This window comes from Malurus melanocephalus, unplaced genomic scaffold (assembly GCF_030028575.1).
Source record: "Malurus melanocephalus ecotype Western Australia unplaced genomic scaffold, MMel_1.1 scaffold_33, whole genome shotgun sequence".
NCBI classification, from domain to species: Eukaryota; Metazoa; Chordata; class Aves; order Passeriformes; family Maluridae; genus Malurus; species Malurus melanocephalus.
This window is the reverse complement of record NW_026623265.1, coordinates 2,277,786-2,288,761: the sequence shown is the minus strand read 5'-3', so window position 1 is coordinate 2,288,761 and position 10,976 is coordinate 2,277,786.

Here is a 10,976-nt window from a genome sequence, read left to right as displayed (position 1 = left end):
GAGCTGCTGAAAAATTAAATGGGCCATAGCTTTTAGTATTAATTTGRTACAGCTTGCTCCCATATCTTCAACAGATGATAGTACCAAGGAATTRGCGCAGAGCTGGGGGTGCAAATCTAGCTTTGTTATTTCTAAACCATTCAGCTTAATCCCTTCTTAGAGAGAGCACATGCATTGAATACAAGTKTATTGGTTTAAAGCTATATAGTAGACCAATCTGTTGAGATTCTTTTTCATTTTTTATGATGGATTTAACTACATACTACATACTACTACTTAACTACATGGATTTATGGATTTAACTACATACTTGTAAAAAKTTGCATCCACATTTTTTTCAGCTAAGGAAAAGCACAAATTGGCTACATTTAMAGACAGAAGAAGGTGCTGCTAAGGCAAACATTCAATTTCCTGCTGAGAGGCTGTGAATCATAGCTCACAAAACAATACACACAGAGGTTTTATTCTATTGTAAAAATACAGGGTAAATTTGTTGCCTGGAAGAAATGCAGTGAGATAGTGTGAAATGCAGTGAGATAGTTAATTTGTTGCTTGCTGACATAATGTGTTTTGGATAGCTTTCCATTATATTATCCTAAACAGCTGGACATTGGAACTGATGAGATTTTTTCAAATTTTCATAATTAATATAGGGTTGGTTTTTTTTTTTTTTTTCTGAGGGAATGGTATTTCTAGCACAGCAAAGAGTTATCTTGTTTTCCTTATTTCACTCTCATTTATCTTTACATCTCTCTCACTGACTCTTTATTTCAGCACCTTTTGCGTTTCACGGGTCTTTAGTTCCATTAAACATCCAGCGCTAATTAGACTCTGTTGTCTAGACTGTACCAAACACTTCACTCAAAATCAAAGAGCATTTAATTAGTTAGTCGACAGGTTACACCCTATCTTGCAACATTAACACAAATGAACAGTTGAAATGCTTGTTACAGCCTAGCAAAAATTCTAAAAAAAAAAAAAAAAAAGCTTCTTTAATGGCAATCAAGATTTGAATTTCATTATTGATGAAGGCAGGCATGACAGGTCCCTGCTACTCAGATAACTGCCAGGCTGTTTGTGGTGGAGGAAAGGCAGGGAAACAGGAATGCTCATTTCTATCCTTTCCCAGGAACAGCTTCACCAACAAAGCCCCATGTCTGTGTTGAGCACCCATGGGGGTCGAGCCAAAAGAGGGGTGAAGCCACAGAGGGGCCTTGTATTAGCACAGTGCCATGGCCATGGGCAGGATCAAATGTTCAGACTTTCACTCCTGCAGTTTTTTGGGACCTCTGGGTATTTATTCTGGCATCAAATGGGAAGCAATAAAGTCAGAAACAATTGCTAATATAGTAATATCCCACTGTTTGCAGTGACCACAGCAATAGAATTCTAACATATCTTGGGGGCTATACCAAGAGGTTGAAGGAGGAGATTCTACTCTGCTGTGCTGAGATGCCACCTGCACTGTTAGCAGTGCAAAGTTTACTAAAGTTTACTAAACTCCAATCACCAAAGCAAATGATTCTGTTAAAATCTTATCTTTCTTTCCTTTTTTTTTTTTTTTTTTAAAAAAAAGGGAATGAAAAGGACCTCCTCCACACTCTATGCTTCCTCTGCAAAAAAACCCTCAGCTGTCATGAAAATCAAATCAATGTCATCAAACATCAGACATAGTTCATGATTTCTGAGTATTCTGGATTGAAAACACAATGATTGCTACAGAGGCAAGGAATAGTAGGCAGTTCACTTAAGGAGTTAAATCTCAAGTAATTACTCTTCAATTGCTCAAAACTATGAATAATAACTATTTGTGGTCTCTGTGGTGGTCTGAGTGTTACTTTGAAAAAATGCAGAKGGCTAATCAGAGCCAAAAACTTGATCTGAAAGTGCTTTAAATCTGTATGATCTCTGGAATACTTGGAGAAAAATATCTGCTCGAGTGAGTGAACAATTCTTCTCAAAGCAGTTCAGGCTAGTGACCAACAATAATGTTTTTCAGGCACACTTTACCCCTCCTTCCTTCCTTCCCTCCTCAATAACAATCATCTAGCAGCATTCAAAAAGAAAATTACTTAAGGTTCAGAGTCTGCCTCTATTTTGCAAGATATTCAAGTGTCTGTTGAAGTCAAACTCACCAAATGAGCTTCTTCTTGCAGATGGATCTACGTAAGTCATCTTTTCAAAGAAAGCTTGTGCTGAAATATGCAGAACTGCTCAAGATATACTTGAGATAATTTGCTGACGACACTGGGTTAGGCAGAGCAGTCTGCAAGTGCTGGTTCTGCAACTGAAAAGGAAAATAAAATTAACTAAACTGCTGGGTTACCCCTTTAAAAACTTGAAAAAGTATTTTTAGTGAAAAAAATAAAATAATTCAAAGCAAAACACAATTGAATTTGTAATGCTCGACTCACCTCAGAGATCTTCAGAATGCTACACTACAGTCACTTGCTTTGGTTCACTAGCATTGCTATTAAGAGAGGCAGATGTATTTGTTGTAAAGTATAAAAATGATATTGCCATTACCATTTTCTAAATATTATTATAATTTTTATATCGCATTGCATAGCAGTAAAAATCTGAGGAAATAAGGAAGCTTTTACATTCTTCCTCATGAAATTAAAATCTTCAAAATTAAGTTGAACTGTGCACTGCCAAAATAATAGTAAACATGCTTGYTCAGTGTGTGTTCCTTTTTTTTGTTTGTTTTTACTGTAATAAGATCTTGCTACAGCAAACTTTTAATACAATTACATTAAATGCAAACAGGGAAGTGATCACATACACTGTGGATGTGCAATGCTGTGAGTGTGAGGTGTCTGCCACTCCTTGAGGATAAAGTAAGTAAATAAAGCAAAATGTCCTTCATTATATTTATTTAGCATGTAAACCAGCATGTGTGATGAGCAGTTGTGATATGTTAATGGAGTAATATGTCTTTAAGCAGCTATCAGAATTAGCACTTTACTTTAGAAGCCACATCTTTGACTGACAACTGCAGCAATATTTTAGGCGGGTTACATCTCAGGGGAATTGCAGAGAATGCTGGAACACAGGTCAGATTAGAACATATTAAAAGAACAGCATTAAATACTTTCAGTTTGCAGTTGAAAAAGACACATTTTTCTATTTGTACTCCAGGCAGAGGCAAAATGAAGATAATATGGTGTCCTATCTTTACTTTTCGGGGCTCTGAAAGCACCCAATATCATTGGTCTGGCATGTATATAAACAAAGCTGATCACACCTCAATTAGGRGTAAGCCAGAGCTCAGATTTAGTTTATTCTGGAAGTTCAGTTAAGTTTTCTRGCATAGCAAAGGTTTATCTACAGGCTTTGTACAAAATGTCCTCAAAATTTTAATTTAAATTTTTAATAAAATTAATTATTCATTAAAATTTACATTATTGTGTTAAGGTTGAATTACTAGACAGAATAGAGAGACATATACGTTCCACCTCTACAGATTTCTTTGATCTCATTGATAGGATCTTCAATTTTGTCACTTCCAATGATCCCTCCTATAATTACAGTGAGCAGTCAATGGGTAGCTCAGTGTAGCAGTGGCTAAGGGAGAAAATATCCATGAAATGGAGCCTTTGGACTTTCAAAGCTCTGATTGAAAGCATCCATAGAGGACTATCTTTTTCTGAAAGTAAAGGAGCTCATTTGTGTGAAATTGGACTTTGTTAAATGCTTGTGACACAAAACCATGACCCCTTCACTGACGGTAGGGCACTTTGCCTGGGCTGGAGCTGATGAAGTTTCCTTGATTGATTGGCTTGATTTTTGCTGCTGTAAGAAAGGTGAGTTTTTACTGCAAAAAGACAGGGAATGTCCACAATATCTTACATGCCTGCTAATGGAAAGGTAAACTACAGATTACCTCATAAACTTATTGACTGGCATCRCTAGAAATAATAGTTGGCTTTTTATATTTTCTGGAAAGAGGAAATCTTATTCATTACAGCACATCTCCTCAGGATACTCCTGACGCTTCAGCTGACCAGCCTGAACCAGTKCTGGTTTTTTAAGGCTAAGACTGGTCAGAGACAAAGATGCAGTAATCTTCTGCCTGGTCTTCAACTGGGCTTGAATGAAACAAGAATTGCCCTAATATTTGATTAATCCAGAATAAGCCAGTTCATCATTATGTTTGCTTTAGAGCAAACCTTGACTCTTAATTCCAAATCAGRGTTTTGAACTTTGAGGATATGATTTGGCCTGTCTCAAATCATTAGCAAGATCGCAGAGGCTTGTAAGATGGAGAGGTAGGTGTGCTTCATGACATACTTTGGACTCCTKTTTTCTCAAACATCTGAATGGAGGTTTTGGTTGACATCAGTAATAGCTGTCTTCCAGGCTATGTGACTGCTGTTCCTATCATATGAGTTAATGCAAAGAAAACTAATTGGACCCCCCAAATTCTACTCTGGTAAGAGGTTGTGAGATAACTGAAGAACTTACCTAGACATTCAGAAGCTCAGAAATGYCCTTGGTCCACCAAGCTGACATACAGCCTTTCTCAGACATTCAAAAAACAGAGCTATRGAGTTAAAACTGTGTCCTCTGAATGTGACCGCCTGAAATGATGATGAGAATGAGCATGTTGACAGATGCCAAGGTGTTATCAATGAGGCTATTTCTGGGCTAGGTTTGACCCATGTCTAGATCAGAGTTGGTGTCACAGCTTGGATCATCTCCTGTGTACAGCCCCTTTTTACTTCTATGACATTCCTAYAGTGCACAGTCATCTGAAGTAGGTAAGATGTGAAAGTCTRCAGAAGCCTGGAAGGAAASAGAACATTTCTYMWTCTCTCTACYAACACTTCCAGGRGTAAAAAKCATYAGTGATTTGCACATATGGTATTTTWAAAATTTGARATGTATTGGCTTTGTAGCTCATTTTTCTCTTGTCCTCTTCCACCAGAGGTGCAGAGGTTAACTCTCAGATCTGTCTTTCTTTCTGCAGCCAAGGTCTCTACCTCTCAGCAGTCTTACCAGGTTCACTTCAAATATAAACTGATAATTAAAGATAGATGATGCTTCACTCTAATGCAAGTGTTTGTAAATTAATGGAAACTGCATGTATACTATAGAGAGATGAAGACCCAGTAATACAAAGATAAAAAAAACTTCCATTGAGCTATTGGTTGTTGAACAGGAATTAAAACCTAAGACATCAAAAAAAAAAAGGATGTGTTCCCTGGAGATAAAACTCATCATCCCGATTTTACATCACAGAAAAACTCCAGGTTTTTTTAGCTGTCATGRCTCAGAGAAACAAAACCCAGGTTACTTTTTCCTTTTTTTAACTCACATTTATAATTACTCTGTTATATCAACTTCAGCAGAAATATGTRTGGTGTAAATGTGCCCATATGACTGGCAAAACTTGTGTTTGTTAATTCCCTGACTTTACTATATTCCRCTAGCCTTGTATTTATCCATCTAAGCAGTTAAAACCCCATAGATGCACCAGCTGTCTGCTTGTGTCAGGAAGATCCTGAGTATCAGGAAGACTGGTTATCAATATGGTCCTAACGAAGAGCTGGTGCTGTGTGGTGCTGTGCAGTCAATGGAGGCAAGGATGATTTGATGGGCCAGGCTCCTGTGATGTGTGATTGACTCCTCACATATCAAGGAATGTCAGAATGAGTCCCAGACAATTAAAAAAAAAACAAAACGTACAACAGGCAGGAGCTGAGATGCAGTGCTGTCTTTTGGGACACCTAGCTGAATGACTGACAAAAATCTATTCTGAAGATTGGGGTGAGTATGACTAAAAGGTCTCACAGCATTTATTTTGACAGGATGATTAATTTCTCATTATTCATCCAGAATGGGGCTGTCTGGAGGGAATTAAGGAAATATCTGAGTCTTTCAAACATTGATTATTTGGAGAAAAGCTTTTGCAYAAATCCAAACAATTCATTCTGTCTTTGTTTTGAAATGGCCTAGTGGGAATTTTTAAATTTTTTTTGTGGAGCTTCTTCACAGTCTCAGCAGTATCAGGACGCTTTATTTCAAAGCCAGATGCCAAATTGMTAGCTGTTTCAGATGGTCTAACATATTTGGTTCCCGTTTTCCTGCCAGCTGGGTCCTTCTCTACCTCCAAGACTTATGGTCCTGCTGGTGTGAGGGATTCAGGTCCATAAGAGGACAAATCATGACTGCTAACCGGCGGGAATTGCAGTACTGCTTCACTCCAGTAATTTTTACCTGATAGCCACCTGGATAATAATGCCTTCTTCCTGAGAGGAAGCACTTTATGTTCRATGACCCTCTTTGCTCTTGATGATTTCTACATTGCACAGCTCCTGCTTTAACACCTTGTGTTTGAAGTGCCACTCAGGAAGTTCTGTGTGTTTAAAACATCTACAGTAGCTGAGCTCAGGAGAGAAAGGCAAAGCTAGGATGGTGCTTTCACCCTTCTTGCAAACCAAACCTAGCAATGGCCTTGCTGAGTCAGACAAGAAGTCCTTCTAGCTCAATATTCTGTCTAGGTAGCAGGTGCCTAAGTAAAAAATAAGTATATGAACAGGAAAAAAATTACAAGGAAATTTTCAACTTAACTATTTTTGTTGAAGGTGAAGGGGGAAAGAATTAGATCTGAACATGGCAAGAGAATGAGAAAATAACTGAAAATGAGAAGTGTGAACGAAAAAAGCAGAGATGCTGTAAAGGCAAAGGGGAGAAATAGTAGAAATAGGAGATGGTGAAATAACACAGTCCATGAGGCAGACACAACTGCAGAAAAGTGGYTGGGATAATAGAGGTGGAGGAAGGATGGAATCATGGAGCAGTTGGAGAAAGAGCCCATGGAATAAGGGAACTGAACATGTCACCATGTGAGAGGAACAGCCAGGCTCTACTAACAGCTATGTACATAACAGAAAGATGTTTAAGAACACAGTTTCAATATATATTTATTTAAGAGACTCTGGGTTTTGAGTAATTTTGAAAATCTCATTATTTTTCTGTATATCTTCACCTAAATACATTATAGATCTTTGCCTATATGGTGCTGAAGAGAGCCAGAATAAAAACAAGGATGGGAGAAACTAGGACCTGCCTGTAGTAGAGCACCTTTGGTGAGGCTCTGTAGRACAAATGGGTGACACTGCTCTGGGAGCAGTGTGAAGGTTCAGCTGGTCCTAGGACACCAGAGGATTCCGTTGGAAGGGAGAGGATAATTTCTGGGAAGTTGAAGGAGTTCTCCCCTTCCCTGACATATGCTTTTTTTCCCACAGTAATTACAACAGGTAATTACAGCTAGTGCCACAAGTATTAGGGCAAGTTGCACAGACAAGTTAGAAATGATGGGTTAATTTTTGCCCATTTTATTATATCCCTTTCTTCCRTTTAGTTTCCTGGAAACCTGGTGCTTGAAGTTTGTGGATTTTCACAATGTATTTGTTTATGGTGTATGACTACACTGACTCTGAGTTCAATTTTGTTAGGCATTAGCTAATGCTTAAAATTAAATTTCTCACTGGAAAAAAAAAAYCCAACTTGAAAACCACATAAAGATTGTTATTTCATGATTTGTGCATGTGTCTGATGAAGAAGCTCCTCTTGCTGAAGAAGAGTACGTGGAACTTCATAGGAAAAAGGAAACATAAATGACCAAGAGAGCAAGGCTTTAACCTTTGTCTTCATTATGATTTCTGGACAGTATCACATGGAGATATAAAAATGGATATTTCATCTGCTAGATCCTTTTACATTCCCTGTTGTACAGACTCAGTGAGCATTAAGTCATTACAAATATAGCGAGCAAATTTAGAGTGGGATCATGTTTTTGTATATTTTAAAGTTCCCTTTATAATTAAAGCATTGCTTTGTTTAAATAAAATTCTAAGTGATAAATCTGTTTCGTAAACATTTCTATTTTTACATTTAAATTTAATATAAATTCCTGGTTGCAGTGTTCTCATTMAAGTCCTTTTTATGTTTGTTTTTTTCTTTCCTGTGATAAAACTTCTACTTCCCTCACAAACAGCATGTTTTCAAATTTTTGTCTGCTGACAAACTATAAGAAGAGGCTAGAAGGTTTTGTTTATCTTACAGATGAAAGGGAACCAAACTGCAGTCTTTCACTGCCTGTGGGGAAAGCCATAGAGAAGACAGAACCAAGCCAGCAAAAGAACATGAGACAAAGGCACAATTGCTTTGACCAGACAAGAGGAAGAAATCCTTCATGATGAGAGTAGGTCAGTGCTGGAAGAAACCACCCAGAAAGGCTGGGGAACCTCCATTCCTGCGGATTTTCACAAGTCAATGGGGCAAACCTGTCTGCAACCTGATCAGAGTTTGCAATTTGGTTTATTTGAAGTGGGGTATGGGACTGGGTTGACTCCCAGGGGTCTTTTCCAATCTAAATTTTCCTCATCTTCTATAGAAGAGTGCTTTAAATAATGGTCATCTGGTTCTTTAATGGGCATAGTCAATCTCCAGAACACTTAACAGATAGTACTTTCCATTAGAGTTAGTACAGCTGTGGGAATTGACATGATGTATACCAGTTTTTCAAATTCTAAGTTTATTTCTCTGCAGARTTTACATGGACAAATCTTCCTCTAGATGCCAAGTTATGTTGCTATATGTTTTGTAGKATTAACAGATTGTATAAGACATTGGATATGTTCAAACCTTCTCCCACAGTCATTGTTATTTCCCTCTGGACTCTTTGCCAATGTATACCACGTACAGTCAAATAATCGCAACATTTTGCACACAAGTATAAATAGCTCTATTTGCCTGAACTAATAGCCTGTTTCTGCAAACATTTGCCATTGTACATGAACAGCTCTAGTGAATTATTCACCTTGTGCCCTAGTGGAAACCCTAGAAAAATATCTGAGAGYCTGGTTCTCTTCTTTCAAAAAAGCACAGAAATATTAGCTTTCACTTGTCCATTGCACTTTATTCCTTGCAATATAATCATGGGGTATTCATTCTGTATGTGAATCTGAGTTTCCTGTTCTACCTGAACACCTTCACAAATATCTTGACAGAACTGTATTCATTTCGGAGTCTTCCTCACATTCATCCACGATGTGAGTACTCTTTTAAGCATGTCCTTGTCTAGTTTTGTTTCAAACATCAAATATGTTAGTGTATGATTCAGAACACTGAAAAGTAGTCGGGTATCCAGAGCAAATGCCCACGCTCCTTCCTTAAGGTGTCAAAAATCAAATAAGTCTTGAAAGTAGAAAAAAAAAACAGCTGTAAGGGTTCCTGAATAATATCACTGCACTTAATAAAAAGCACATAAAGAAGTTTTTCAAACTGAGTTTGCTATTACAAATAAAAACTTGCCTTCATCTTTGCTCTGCCACACTTTGACTTTCTTCCGTCTTTACTTTTGAATTACCTTCCCAACATACTGACTACACTCCCCCCTGCCCCCAGTTTGGTGTTGTYTGGGAACTCCCTGAGTATGCATTCCACCTCATCACTGGGAGTATCAGTGAAGATGTACAGTGCTGGAACCAGTATCAACCCCTGAGGAACACTCCTAATTACCCACCAAAATTTCATGTAAGTCTTCACAAAAACTAGCCCCAGATTTTCCCTGGGGGGTTGAGGTGAGGTGGACCAGTCTTTTGTTCCTTGGACTTCAGATTTTCTTCCCTAAAGGTGGAACATAACTTTTTTAAAATGTTTATTTTTRTATTTCAAAGCCACATAGAACTTTACTATATTTGCTGACAGATGAACTAATTTTGTGAAACCAAAATCAGTGTCAAACACAACCAAAAAGTTTCACAGTGTTGTAACCTGCTGCCAGACTCCACAGTCCAATAAGGGTACACCACTTCTCCTCCTGCCATCTCATCAGAAAGGTCTTACCATTTTACCAAGCACCTCTGAATCACAACATTTCTGATACCTTAAAAAACCTTTCAAGACCCTTCCAAAATGCACACATAAAAATGATATAATTCTGTATGTATTTTCAATAAGACCGATGAATAAGCGCTGCATCAGTCAGTTTTCCTGCCACTCACCATCAGTTCCAGCTCCAGACCACAGAACCTCCTTGCTAATTTTGCTGRTGCTGTCAGTCTTTAACCAGGTCTGTGAAGAGAAGATAATTGCTGCTTCAATCTGTCTCAGGGCTGAGAAGAAGGTTTGACATATTATGTGGTCCGGAAGCAAAATAAGATTCAGGAAAAAAAAAGAAAAAAAAAAAAAAAAAAAAAAAAAAAAAAAAAGGAGGGAAGGAGATTTTTAAAGGAGTAAAATTCTTTTTCTCCTTTTCTCCCTCTTTAGCAGACGAACCTATGGCTTTATTCCCAGCGGCTGCATTTTAACCGCTGGTAAGTAGCTAACATTTTCCAAACACCATGCAGTGCAACGCTTTCTGTGAGAACGCCASTGTGCTGTGCAATCTTGTGGCCAGCTACATGAAGCCTGAGGACAAACGTGTGCCTAACTCTGCTCAAAAAGGTCCATTCGGGAAGCCTGTTTCGAATAACTCCCCCGCCAAATTACAAAAGGGAGCGTGTCCCTCATCCGCGCCCCCTGCGCTGCGGGGTGGGTGCCCCACCGTCTGTCCCCGGCTCTCTCCAGCCCGTATGGGAAGGCATCTTCGCAAGAAAACAAGTTTCAAGCAGTTTTAAATCAAAATGGCAAGGGGTCTCGGCCTCACCCGCTGAGGGTCGGCGAAGGGAGCGGGGGGCGGCGGCGGGGCCGGGCCGGGGCTGGCGGCGCTTCCCGCGGCGGCCCGGCGGGGGCGCTGCGAGCYCGGCCTTCGCGGGCAGCACACCGCCTCAGCGGCCCCGGGCAGCCCCGGCGGTGTGGSGGAGCGGGGCCGGCGCCTCTCGCCTGCCCGCGCCGCTTCCCGGGGCAGCGCCGTTCTGCGCCTCTCCACCCCGCGAAGGGCTCCCCCTGCCACCGGGAAGGGCTCGGTGCCCCCGCGGGGCAGCCGGCGCCGCCGTCGGTTGGGCTGTCCCAAGGGCGCCGGG